This window comes from Papio anubis, chromosome 17 (genome assembly GCF_008728515.1).
Source record: "Papio anubis isolate 15944 chromosome 17, Panubis1.0, whole genome shotgun sequence".
NCBI lineage: Eukaryota > Metazoa > Chordata > Mammalia > Primates > Cercopithecidae > Papio > Papio anubis.
This window is the reverse complement of record NC_044992.1, coordinates 43,440,518-43,454,687: the sequence shown is the minus strand read 5'-3', so window position 1 is coordinate 43,454,687 and position 14,170 is coordinate 43,440,518. Positions and strand designations below refer to the sequence as shown.

At 42.5% G+C, this 14,170-nt stretch overlaps 1 protein-coding gene and 1 non-coding gene across 4 annotated transcripts in view; both read right to left on the bottom strand.

Moving 5' to 3' along the window:
* Positions 1–14,170, bottom strand: part of ZNF652 (zinc finger protein 652) — a 66,506-nt gene that overhangs the window by 23,035 nt on the left and 29,301 nt on the right. The gene's annotated exons all lie outside the window — the stretch shown is intronic.
* On the bottom strand, positions 8,169–8,232 carry LOC116271111. The gene has a single exon (XR_004179552.1). It is a non-coding gene; the product is annotated as a U7 small nuclear RNA (small nuclear RNA).

The following is a 14,170-nucleotide window of genomic DNA, read 5'->3' as shown; positions in this document are numbered from 1 at the left end:
ACACCCACTCAGTAAGTGGGTGATTTTTTATGTGTCAGTTGCACAGGAGTCTAAATTCTAAGAAACCATACCCATCAAGTTGATATGGTTCCAAGAAAAATAAAACCATCCAATATTAATTTTTAAAAAGCTTAGAAGGGCATACAATTTGCTTAGTGACATACTCACATTGCTATTTAGCCAACCCACCTATCCTCTGAGTCGTACGAATATTACTGTAAACAACAATCGACAAAAGGAAGGAAATTAGTATTTTTTTTTTTTTTTGAGACGGAGTCTTGCTCTGTCGCCCAGGCTGGAGTGCAGTGGCGTGATCTCGGCTCACTGCAAGCTCCGCCTCCCAGGTTCACGCCATCTCCTGCCTCAGCCTCCTGAGTAGCTGGGACTACAGGCGCTCGACACCGCGCCCGGCTAATTTTTTGTATTTTTAGTAGAGACGGGGTTTCACCGTGGTCTCGATCTCCTGACCTTGTGATCCGCCCGCCTCGGCCTCCCAAAGTGCTGGGATTACAGGTGTGAGCCACCGCGCCCTGGAAATTAGTATTTATTAAATGCCTGCTATGGACATAGGCACTGTAATAGTTTCTATTGTTCATTATTTAATATCCACCACAAAACTGTGGGGTTGATTTCTTTTTTAAGACCGGGTCTCGGGCCAGGTGCTGTGGCTCATGCCTGTAATCCTGGCACTTTGGGAGGCCGAGGTAGTCGGATCACGAGGTCAGGAGATCAAGACCATCCTGGTCAACATGGTGAAACCCCGTTTCCACTGAAAATCCAAAAATTAGCTGAGCATAGCGGCGTGTGCCTGTAATCCCAGCTACTCAGGAGGCTGAGGCAGGAGAATCGCTTGAACCTGGGAGGTGGAGATTGTAGTGAGCTGAGATCGCGCCACTGCACTCCAGCCTGGCAACAGAGCTAGATTCCATCTGGAAGGGCGGGGGGGGAAGACAGGGTCTCACTCCGTTGCCCAGGCTGGAGTCCAGTGGTACAATCATGGCTCACTGCAGCCTCAACCTTCTGGGCTCAAGTGATCCTTCCACCTCAGCCTCCTAAACAGCTAGGACCACAGGCATGTGCCACCACACCCAGCTAATTAAAAAAAAAAATTTTAGAGATGGGGTCTCCCTATGTTACCCAGGCTGGTGGGACTGGTTTTTAAATTCAATTTTTATCAAAATAATCATTTTAAAAATTCATAGTTTCACAATTCAAATGTATTGGCCGTACTCCAATTTATCTCAGTCCCATTCCCTGGAGGCAATAGGCTGTTTTAGCTGCCCCTCTCTCCATTTAATTCCATATTTCTACATAATTTGATTATATTTCTGTTTCTGGACTTTTTATTTCAATTTCAGATATTACCTTCTCTCTCTCTAGTTTTCCTTTTTTTTGAGCCAGAGTCTCGCTCAGTCACCCAGGCTGGAGTGCAGTGGCGTGATCTCGGCTCACTGCAAGCTCTGCCTCCCAGGTTCACGCCATTCTCCTGCCTCAGCCTCCCGAGTAGCTGGGACTATAGGCGCCCGCCACCACCCCCAGCTAATTTTTTGTATTTTTAGTAGACATGGGGTTTCACGTGTTAGCCAGGATGGTCTTGATCTCCTGACCTCGTGATCCGCCCACCTCAGCCTCCCAAAGTGCTGGGATTACAGGCGTGAGCCACCACGCCTGGCTCTCTAGTTTTTTTACCTTATTGTTCCCAACTCTTCCCTCATGTTCCCAATATAATTATATCACAACTTTGAAAAAAATCAGTATTTATGACTAATATTATGACTATGAGTAGTTCACAATTATTTCTATCACTCCTACACTAGTCCTTTGTCTTCTCTTCCATTTTCTTTTTCCTTGTGAATTTATTCTTTTTTTAAAAAAAATTATTTGGGCCGGGCGCGGTGGCTCAAGCCTGTAATCCCAGCACTTTGGGAGGCCGAGACGGGCGGATCACAAGGTCAGGAGATCGAGACCATCCTGGCGAACCCGGTGAAACCCCGTCTCTACTAAAAAATACAAAAAAAAAAAAACTAGCCGGGCGAGGTGGCGGGCGCCTGTAGTCCCAGCTACTCGGGAGGCTGAGGCAGGAGAATGGCGTGAACCCAGGAGGCGGAGCTTGCAGTGAGCTGAGATCCGGCCACTGCACTCCAGCCTGGGTGACAAAGCGAGACCCCGTCTCAAAAAAAAAAAAAAATTATTTTACTTTAGCTTTAATGGAATTTCAGGAATTTGTGGTAATAAGTGCTACCATGTTTTACCTGACATCTGAATAATACCTTCATACTTTCTTGTACTTATAAATGGTAAAATTGTGGCTCAGACAGGCAACATAATTTGTCTAAGATCACAAGTCTATCAAATGACAGACGTAGTATTTGACTACAGGCCTGCCTGACTCCAAAGCTCATGGTCTATTTCTACTATGACAAATGACACCTTGAAATAATTTAAACTCAACTATTCTTTTAACTGCTTATCTTTTTGTACCAGTTTCATCCCTCATATTTTAAGTAGGAAAATCCTAGCAACCTTATTCTACATGTGCCAAAACTTCTCACCCATGGAAATAATATGAACTACTATGAGTATCATTTAAATAAACTCATATTAATTATCTCAAATTAAGTAAGGGAGGAGTGATTTAAAATTCAATCAGCTAGCAAAAGCTAGAAGTTAAACAAAAACCAGAAAGACAAAGAAAAAAAATAAAGAGTAATCATTAATTCATTTTCCAAATATTTCTGACTCTTGGCTTTCCGGGCACATGGTAGGCTACACCTTTTTTTTTTTTTTTGGAGACGGAGTCTTGCTCTGTCGCCCAAGCTGGAGTGCATGGTGCAATCTCGGCTTACTGCAACTACGCCTCCTGGGTTCAAGCAATTCTCCTGTCTCAGCCTCTGGAGTAGCTGGGGCTATACACACCACCATGGCCAGCTAATTTTTTTTTTTTTTTTTTGAGACAGAGTCTTGCTCTGTCACCCAGGCTAGAGTGCAGTGGCACAATCTCAGCTCACTGCAAACTCCACCTCCCGGGTTCAAGCAATTCTCCTACCTCAGCCTCCCAAAGTGCTGGGATTACACGTGTGAGCCACTGCACCCAGCCTAGGCTACACTTTTTAAACCACGCCCACAACTCCTATTCCCTATAGTTGGATGGGGTCTTGTGACTACTTCTGGTCAGCATATTATTAGAAGTGACAGGGAGAGGCAGGGCATTTACTAACCAATATGAAATCCTTCAGATCTCTTTTCCTTCTGGCATAGTGGCTAGCAATCTTTCAGGTGATGGTTGCTCTCTCTGGTCCCCTAACAACTAAGACGACCCACTGGATAGACGTAGTGTATTTTCTTGGTGTTTTTGTTTTGTTTTGTTTTGTTCTGAGTCAGAGTCTCACTCTGTCACCCAGGCTCGGCTCACTGCAACCTCTGCCTCCTGGGTTCCAGCGATTCTCCTGTCTCAGACTCCTGAATAGCTGGGACTACAGGCACCCACCACTACGCCCAGCTTTTTTGTATTTTTAGTAGAGACAGGGTTTCACCATGTTGGTCAGGCTGGTCTTGAACCCCTGACCACAGGTGATTCACCCGCCTCGATCTCCCAAAGTGCTAGAATTACACGCGTGAGCCACTGCGCCCAGCCACACAGTGTGTTTTTAAAGCCACTGAGATCTTGCATTGTTTATTACCACAGCATAATTTGGCTTATCCAAGCTGCCACGAGTAGACACCAGAAGTGGGGTGCTGCCTTACACCAAAAAGCCTAAAATATATGACAAAGCCTTAGGAGCTGGGTGGAAGGAGGCAAGGAACGTTATTGGAGGCTAAAAGATCAGCAACTTGTATTATACAGTGGTGAAATGATCAGTGAAATTATCAGCTATCCCAGAAGGTAGATAATATACCACAAGAGCTAACAGCTCTAGTGGGAAAATGGACTATTACAAGTGTGTTGTATTGTAACACTGTTAGTTGTATTTAACAAATTATCACATGAAAAGGATGAATGCAGAAAATAATGATCAATTTATAATCAAGAATAAAATAAATAAAGAAAGTCAGGGATTTGCAGAGGAAGAGGCAAGTGCTTAATGTAAAACTGAAATATTTGAGCTACAAAGCCTGTATAGAATTCAGTCTTGAGGCAAAGATCAAATCAAATATTTGGCTTTCACAATCACTGATTAAGATGGTACTCAATAAAATAGCTTTTTAAAAGAGACTAAAGATGAGTTCTGCTACAAAGCATATTTCTCTAATGTGAATTAATTCAAATGCTATTAGTAAATAGGGAAATGATAGCAGAATAACTCAGAAGCAATGTTAGTTTATACAAGATTTTCTCAAGTTAAATGTCTGAAGTGATCAGGAGCAAGCTTTCTCAAAATTACAGAGAAAGCAAGCCTTAGCAATACACGAAGACCTCAAGAAAAAAGCTAAACACTCTACTTCTGTATCTTCCTTTAATGCAAGCAACGGTTCATTCAGTGACTTCATGAATAAAACTCTTTCCACTTTATACCTGATGAAGCTGAGAGAACAGTCACACCTCAGAGATATTGCTGGTTCGGCTCCAGACCGCCGCAATAAAGCAAATACCTCAATAAAGCAAGTCACACAAATTTTTTGGTTTCCTTGAGCATATAAGTTATGTTTACATTACACTGTAGTCTATTAAGTGTGCAACAGCTTTGTATCTTAAAAAACAATGTACATGCTTTAATTTTAAAATAATTTATTGTGGCCGGGTGCGGTGGCTCACGTCTGTAATCCCAGCACTTTGGGAGGCTGAGGTGGGCGGATCACGAGGTCAGGAGATCGAGACCACCCTGGCTAACACGGTGAAACCCGGTCTCTACTAAAAATACAAAAAATTAGCTGGGCATGGTGGCAGACACCTGTAGTCCCAGCTACTCAGGAGGCTGAGGCAGGAGAATGATGTGAACCCGGGAGGCGGAGCTTGCAGTGAGCCAAGATTGTGCCACTGTACTCCAGCCTGTGCGACAGAGCGACACTCTGTCTCAAAAAAAAAAAAAAAAAGAATAAAATAATAATTTATTGTTAAAAAATGTTAACGATTATCTGATCCTTCAGTGAATCAATCATTTTGCCAATGGAGGGTCTTGCTTCAATGTTGATGGCTGCTGCATGATCAGGGTGGTGGTTGCTGAAGGCTGGAATGGCTGTGGCAATTTCTTAAAATAAGACAACAATGAAATTTGCTGCATTGACTTATTCTTCATTTCATAGAAGATTTCTCTGTAGGATATGATGCTGTTTGATAACACTTAGCCCACAGTAGAACTTCTTTCAAAATTGGAGTAAATCCTCTCAAACCCAGCCACTGCTTCGACAACTAAGTTTATGGAATATTCTAAATCCTTTGTCATTCCAGTAACGTTCACGACATCTTCACCAGGAGTAGATTCCATCTCAAGAAGTAGATTCCATCTGTTCGAGTTTTATCAAAAGATGGCAGCAATTCAGTCACACTTCAGGCTCCACTTCTAATTCTAGTTCTCTTGCTATTTCCACCACATCTGCAGTGACTTCCTCCACTGAAGCGTTGAAACCCTCAAAGTTGTCCATGAGGCTTGGAATCGACTCCTCTAAACTCCTGTTTGTGTTGATATTTTGACCTCTTTCCATGAATCACAAATGTTCTTAATGGTATCTAGAGTGGTGAATCCTTTCTAGAAGGTTTTCAAATTACTTTGCCCAGACCCATCAGAGGAATCGCTATCTATGGCAGCTATAGTACAAAATCAATTTTATAAATAAAGCTAGGAGGTAAAAATTACTCATTGATCCATGGGCTACAGAATGAATGTTAAATTATCATGCATGAAAACAACACTCAACATTCATCTCCTTGTACACATCTCCATCAGAGCTCTTGGGTAACTAGGTGCACTGTCAATGAGCCATAATACTTTGAAGGGAATCTTTTTTTCTGAGCAGTAGATCTCAACAGTGGGCTTAAAATATTCAGTAAACCATGCTGTAAACAGGTGTGCTGTTATTCAGGCTTTATTGTTTCATTTCTAACACACAGGCTGAGTAGATATAGCATCACTTATAAGGCCCTCTGGATTTTTAGAATAGTAAAGTGGCTTCACCTTCAAGTCACCAGCTGCATTAGCCCCTAACAAGAGAGTCAGCCTATCTTTTGAAGCCAGGCATTCACTTCTATGACAGTCCTAGATGGCATCTTCTTTCAATATAAGGCTATTTTGTCTACACCAGAAAATGATCTTAGATGTGGATAACTTGCTGGAGCTTCTACATCAGCATGTGCTGCTTCACCTTGCACTTTTACATTATGGAGACAGCTTATTTCCTCAAACCTCATGAACCAACCTCTCTGCTGGCTTCCATCTTTTCTTCTGTAGCTTCCTCACTTCTCAGCCTTCAAAGAATTGAACAGTTAGGATCTTGTTCTAGCTTTGGCTTAAAGGAATGTTGTGTTTGGCTTGATATATGCAAACCACTAAAACCTTCTCCATCTCAGCAATAGGGCTGTTTCACTTTTTTTTTTTTGTGAGACACAGTCTCACCTGTCACCCAGGCTGGGAGTGCAGTGGCGTGATCTTAGCTTACTGCAACCTCCGCCTTCTGGGTTCAAGCGATTCTCCTGCCTCACCCTCCCAAGTAGCTGGGATTACAGGTGTACACCACATCTGGCTAATTGTGTATTTTTAGTAGAGACGATGTTTCACTATGTTGGCCAGGCTGGTCTCGAACTCCTGACCTCGGTTGATCCGCCCACTTTGGACTCCCAAAGTGCTGGGATTACAGGAGAGAGCCACCACACCCAGCCAGCTGGTTCACTTTCTTATCATTCGTGTGTTCACTGGGATAGCACTTTTCTTTTTTTTTTTTGAGATGGAGTTTCACTTTTGTCACCCAGGCTGGAGTACAGTGGTATGACCTCAGCTCACTGCAACCTCCACCTCCCGGGTTCAAGCATTTCTCCTCCCTCAGCCTACCGAATAGCTGGGATTACAGGCACGCACCACCACGCCCGGCTAATTTTTGTATTTTTAATAGACACTAGGTTTTAACATGTTGGCTAGGGTGGTCCCGAACTCCTGACCTCAGGTGGTCTACCCACCTTGGCCTCCCAAAGTGCTGGAATTATAGGTGTGAGCCACCGTGCCCAGCCTATTGGGGTAGCACTTTTAAATTTCCTTCAAAAAGTTTTCCTTTGCATTCACAACTTGATAGTTTGGCACAAGAGGCCTACGTTTTGGCCTGTCTTGGCTTTTGACATGCCTTCCTCACTAAGCTTTATCATCTCTAGCTTTTGATTTAAAATGAGAGAGGGGTGACTCTTCCTTTCACTTGAACACTGAGAGGCCACTGTAGAGTTATTAATTGGTCTAATTTCAATATTGTTGTGTCTCAGGGAATAGGAAGGCTTGAGGAGAGGGAGAGAGATGGGGTAACAGCTGGTCTGTGGAACAGTAAGAACACATATGATATTTATCAATGAAGTGTGTCATCTTATATGAGTATGGTTTATAGCACCCCAAAACAATTATAACAGTAACATCAAAGATCACTTATCACAGATCACCATTAACAGACAGCAAAGAAAATGTTTTAAATATTGGGAGAATTACAAAAATGAGACACAGAGACACAAAGTAAGCACGCTGGAAAAATGACACTGACAGACTTGCTCGATGGATGGTTACAACAAACCTTCAATTTGTTAGCAAAGTGCAATAAAACAAGGGAGGCCTTCAGCCTGGGCAACATGGTGAAATCTCGTCTCCACACACACACACACACACACACACACACACACACACACACACACACACACAAACAAATTACCCAGGCATGGTGCTGCACACCTGTGGTCCCAGCTACTTGGGAGGCTGAGGCATGAGAACTGCTTGAACCCAGGAGGCAGAGGCTGTAGTGAGCCCAGATTGTGCCACTGCACTCCAGCCTGGGTGACAGTGAGACCCTGTCTCAAAAGAAAACAAAAAAAAAAATTTATTTTGATGAAACTGGTCTGTATTGGAAGCAAAGGTCCTCATGGTCCAAAATCTCAGAGAAGGAAACAACCACCCAAGGAATTAAGTCTGTAAACACTGAAACATATGCCAGTGGAGATTTAATATGTTTTTATTATGGTTAATTTTATTTTAATTTTTTTTTATTTTTGGGGTTTTTTTCCACGAAGACCAAAAAACCTGCTAGACAAATTCTAAAAGAGTTGTAACATTTATTTTTGTTTTTATTGGTGCAAGGACTACGGTGTTCCACAGATTTAGAGTGGTTTGCCTCAACTCTATTTTCACCATAAATCCTGTTTACTTTAGGGCACAATTTTGCAGAATGGGGACTTTTTGGAAAAGCGTATATGGCAGTATAGCAGAAATATCTGTATTCAAAATTAAATCAAGGAAGAAGTATGGGACTAATAAAGCAGAGTTATGTAGCAAACATAAGAAGTACGGGCCAGGTGCAGTGGCTCATGCCTGTAATCTCAGTACTGTGGGAGAATTGCTTGAGTCCAGGAGACCAGCCTGGGCAACATTTTTTTTCTTAAAAAAAAAAAAAGAAAAAAGAAGTATGGTAAGAAAAGAACTGTGGACGTGGTTAGAGCACCTGGAGCTGAAAATATATATATATATTCCCCCTCCCCGCCGAGACAGAGTCTAGCTCTGTTGCCCAGGTTAGAGTGCAGTGGCACAATCTTAGCTCACTGCAACCTCTGCCTCCTGAGTTTCAAAGTGATTCTCCTGCCTCAGCCTCCCTAGTAGCTGGGATTACAGGCCCCTGCCACCACGCCCAGCTAATTTTTGCACTTTTAGTAGAGACGGGCTTTCACTGTGTTGGCCAGGCTGGTCTCGAACTCCTGATCTCGTGATCCGCCGCCTCAGCCTCCCAAAGTGCTGGGATTACAAGCGTGAGCCACTGCGCCTGGCCTACATAAGGCATATTTATCATGTATTTGTTAAATGTTTATGAATTGCCTACTATGTGTTAGGTATTGTAGGAGTTGGAACCATCAAGGTGCTCAAAGGTGTACCTGGAGAGACAGACATGAAAATATAGCACAGCAGATCAGGCACAGTGGCTCATGCCTGTAATCTCAGCACTTTGGGAGGCTGAGGCAGGAGGATCACTTGAAGCAAGGGAGTTCAAGACTAATGTGAGCAACATAACGAGACTTTGTGTCTACTTTTAAATACATACTTTTTTTTTTTTTTTAGTAGAGATAGGGTTTCACCATGTTATCCAGGCTGGTCTCGAACTCCTGGCCTCAAGTAATCTGCCTGCCTCAGCCTCCCAAAGAGTTGGAATTACAGGCATGAGCCATCACACCCATAATTTTTTAAAAAGTAAAAACACAGTATAGCTGTTAAGAGCACAAACTCTGAAACCAGACTGCCTGCATTAGAAATCTGGCTCTAAAACCTCATAGGTGGGTCATGACCTTGAGTAAGTTACTTAACTTCTTTATGTCTAATTTTCTGTATATGTACGATGGAGATAGTAGTAGTATCCACCTCATGGATTACTGGTATAAATGCTTATGAGAATACTTAGCAACAGTAAGCACTATTATAAGTATTTGCTAAATAAATACACTCACCTATACACATAACATACAGTGGCAGTGTGTGAAGGGAGGTGGTGAACAGGCCATGGGAAGTTTCAGAGATGAGATAAAGCTGCGGCTGGTCTTGAAGGACAAGCAGAAGTCAGATGGAGAAGGGGGAAGGTAAGAATGTTGCACACAAGCAACACCACAGGAAAATGACAGGAATGAAACCATGTGGGTTTTTTTTTTTTTTTTTAACCTACTTATGCATGATTACCCTACAATGACTTGGAATGCTGATATGGTTTGGATGTTTTGTCCTCTCCAAATTTCATGTTGAAATGTAATCCCCGATGTTGGAGGTGAGGCCTGGTGGGAGGTGTTTGGGTCATGGGGGCAGATCCCTCATGAATGGCCTGGTGCCGTCCTCGAGGGAATGAGTTATTTCTTGCTTTGAGTTTACATGAGATCTGGTTAAGACAGTGGCACTTCCCCCCAATCTCTTGCTTGCTCTTTCACCATGTGATACACCTGTGTCCCCCTTTGCATTCTGCCATGATTGTACACTTTCTGAGGCCCTTAACAGAAGCCGAGCAGATGTCGTTGCCAGGCTTCTACAGCCTGCAGAACCACGAGCCCAAGTAAACCACTTTTCTTTACAAATTACCCAGCCTCAGGTATTCCTTTACAGCAGTGCAAACAGACTAACACAAATGCTGCTCCCATTTTACTGATGAGGCTCAACTTTCCCATTGTCATTGCTGGTAAGTGATGGGACAAGTGTTTGAATTATGCTTTTCTAACTCCTAGTCCAAGTTTACCATACTGTCTCCTACTGAGTTAATGGTAAACAACAGTCTCAAAAGATGTACTTAGGTTTTTGAACAACAAAATACCTTTACAATACAAAGCAAATAACAGAATTCCAGACTCGTGTTTGAGGGTGTAAATTTTATCCTTAGCTAGTGAAACTCATACCTTCCTTCAGAATGTCTAGAAAGTTAGGTTACATTCTGATTTTCAAATACATTCTGATTTTCAAATTGATTCACCTGTAGTCTGGGTTTCACAGTAACCACTTTTAACTAAAGACTCAAAATTTAAAGTATATTTTTAGTTCATCTTCTTGAAACAAAATGGTAAGCTTTCAAATGGGTAAAACCTAAATAAACTTGTCAACTTTGAATTTTGTATGTAAAGTAGAAGTTATAGAAACAAAATTTATATCGAAAAGGGTTTTGTTATCACAGTATCAACGCATACTTATAAATGTCCTTCATTTCCAAAGGTGCTCACAATATCGACCTGAAATACACTCAAAAAGCTACCAACGTCAACTTGTAACAGTCATCTTCACAACAAACAAAAACCTCAAATGTGATATATCACTGGGCCTTATTTTGGATAAGCATTACAAGCTGTTCTCAGATGCCTATATTTTATATGGTCAAAAACCAGAACTACAGTCTCATCTAATAAAAATGTACTATGTCAAACAATTTTTAAGCAGTCCATCTAATCCACTCTCTGTAAGAAGTGAAATTGAGAAATGCTTGTCACCTTCAGTTTTAGACAAAGCTTTCATAAAAAAATTTCACTGTAGTTTTTTACACACACATTTAAACAAGACTGCCATTGTGTTTTCCTCAATAATGTGCAAGTGCAACCAGTAAAAGAGGACAAAGGAGAGACGCACTCTTCCTAGGTACTACCTAATTACCTTCAAGCATCAACAGTTTCCACATTTCCATATAAGATAATACAAACTAATGTGCATTAGTCATCACACAAGTCAGCTGAAGCAATCTTAACTTTCACCAATAACCACCACGCCCAGGGTCAAAGAAGAAATCAAATACTAATTAACTCCTGATCTCAGGTGATCCACCCACCTCGGCCTCCCAAAGTGCTGGGATTACAGGTGTGAGCCACCGTGCCCGGCCGAATGTGCCTTTTCTTAAACTTCTAAAGGTAACATCCCAAATTAGAGCTGAGGTATATCTATCAGGTATAACTATAGGTACAGATGTTCACATTGTGGCTACCTATAATCCACTAAGAGAGGTGTCAAATTGACTAGATCATTGTGAACCTGAATTTAAAACTCATTTAGAAAATGAAAATAACTCAGAAATGCCTTTATTACATTCTAGTATCTTATAAAAATAAAAATCACAAATATTTTAGATTTGTGGATAACATCAGAAAATGCTGGGAATTTATTTTATGCATTTGGCCTACAAAAAGACAAAGGAGTGTTACTGTTTTCTCATTAACAAAAACTCTTTGACACTTCAAAAATTAACATTTTGTACAAAAACTAGCCATGCATGGTAATGCATGCCTGTAGTCCCAGCTATTAGGGAGGCTGAGGCAGGAGAATCGGTTTAACCAGGGAGATGGAGATTGCAGTGAGCTGAGATCGCAGCACTGTACTCCATCCTGGGTGAGAGTGAGATTTTGTCTCAAAAAATAAAATAAAATAAAAGGCAGGCATGGTGGTTCATACCTGTAATCCCAGCATTTTGGGAGGCCAAAGTGGGTGGATTACCTGAGGTCAGGAGTTCAAGACCAGTGTGGCCAACGTGGCAAAACTCTGTCTCTACCGAAAATACAAAAACAGCTGGGCGTGGTGGTTGGCACCTGTAATCCCAGCTACTTGGGAGGCTGAGGCAGGAGAATTGCTTGAACACAGGAGACTGAGGTTGCAGTGAGCTGAGATCGCACCATTGCACTCCAGCCTGGGAACACTGCCTCAAAATAAATAAATAAATGAATAAATAAATATAACATTTTTGAAAACATCTTAACTGAACTAGTGTTAAACCAACAGGTATAAATAAACAGTCTAAAACAAAAATATTTGAAACCAGGTAGGAAGTTTTAACCCAAACCATAATGTATGCAAAACATAGCCAACAGAAAAAGACAAATTGCTAACATACCTTCTGCCTTTTCCTTCCCATAAGCCTGTATATTTCCTCTCTGATTCTTTTGAAATATACAAATCCTCTCCCTCCCAAAAGGAACACACACAATTTTACAAACAATTTCAAGGAATCTGCCTATTTCCAGAAATCCATCCATGGATTCTCTAGGGATCCCAAAACCCCAGGCTAAAAACTCTCATCACAGAGCAGATTATACCTTTCCTTGTGATATATATTTAAATTTTTTTGAAGACAGAGGTCTTGCTATGTTGCCCAGGCTGGTCTCAAACTCCTGGCCTCAAGTGATCCTCCTGCCTTGGACTCCCAAAGTGCTGAGATTACAGGTGTGAGCCGCTGCACCCAGCCTGTAGCATATATTTACTTAGACAAAGTTTGTAAATTAAATTTTTCTCTACCATCTTTCCTTCTTCTCCCTACCCCCTTTTCTCCCAATTTCTCCAGCATATCTATGGTCAGAAATGAATTAACAAGACTCATGCCTATAGTCTTAGCACTTTGGGAGGCTAAGGCAGGAGGATCATTTGAACCCAGACGGTTGAAGCTATAGTGAGTTATAACTGCACCACTGCACTCCGGCCTGGGCAAGAGAGCAAGAAGACCCTGTCTGAAAATAACATAACATAACATAACATAACATTTTTTTTTTTTTTTTTTTTTTGAGACAGAGTCTCACTCTGTCGCCCAGACTTGAGTGCAGTGGCACAATCTCGGCTCACTGCAAGCTCCACCTCCCGGGTTCACGCCATTCTCCTGCCTCAGCCTCCCGAGCAGCTGGGACTACAGGCGCCTGTCACCACGCCCGGCTAATATTTTGTATTTTTAGTAGAGACGGGGTTTCACCGTGTTAGCCAGGATGGTCTCGATCTCCTGACCTCATGATCCACCCGCCTCAGGCTCCCAAAGTGCTGGGATTACAGGCTTGAGCCACCGCGCCTGGCCAAAATAAAATAATTTTAAAAATTAAAACGGAAAGGGGCCAGGCACGGTGGCTCAAGCCTGTAATCCCAGCACTTTGGGAGGCCGAGACGGGTGGATCACGAGGTCAGGAGATCGAGACCATCCTGGCTAACACGGTGAAACCCCGTCTCTACTAAAAAAAGATACAAAAAACTAGCTGGGCGAGGTGGCGGGCGCCTGTAGTCCCAGCTATTCGGGAGGCTGAGACAGGAGAATGGCGTAAACCCGGGAGGCGGAGCTTGCAGTGAGCTGAGCTCCGGCCACTGCACTCCAGCCTGGGCTACAGAGCGAGACTCCGTCTCAAAAAAAAAAAAAAAATTAAAACGGCAAGGATACGAAGACATTCCTCCAAAGAAGATACACAAAAGGGCCAGGTGCGGTGGCTCACACCTGTAATCACGGCACTTTGGGAGGCCAAGGCGGGTGGATCACAAGGTCAGGAGATCGAGACCATCCTGGCTAACACAGTGAAAGCCCTGTCTCTACTAAAAAAAAATTTTTTTTAATTAGCCGGTATGGCGGCAGGCGCCTGTAGTCCCAGCTACTCGGGAGGCTAAGGCAGGAGAATGGCATGAGCCCGGGAGGTGGAGCCTGCAGTGAGCCGAGATTGTGCCACTACACTCCAGCCTGGGCAACACAGCGAGACTCTGTTTCAACAAAAAAGAAAAAAAAAAAAAACAAGAAAAGAAGATATACAAATGGCCAA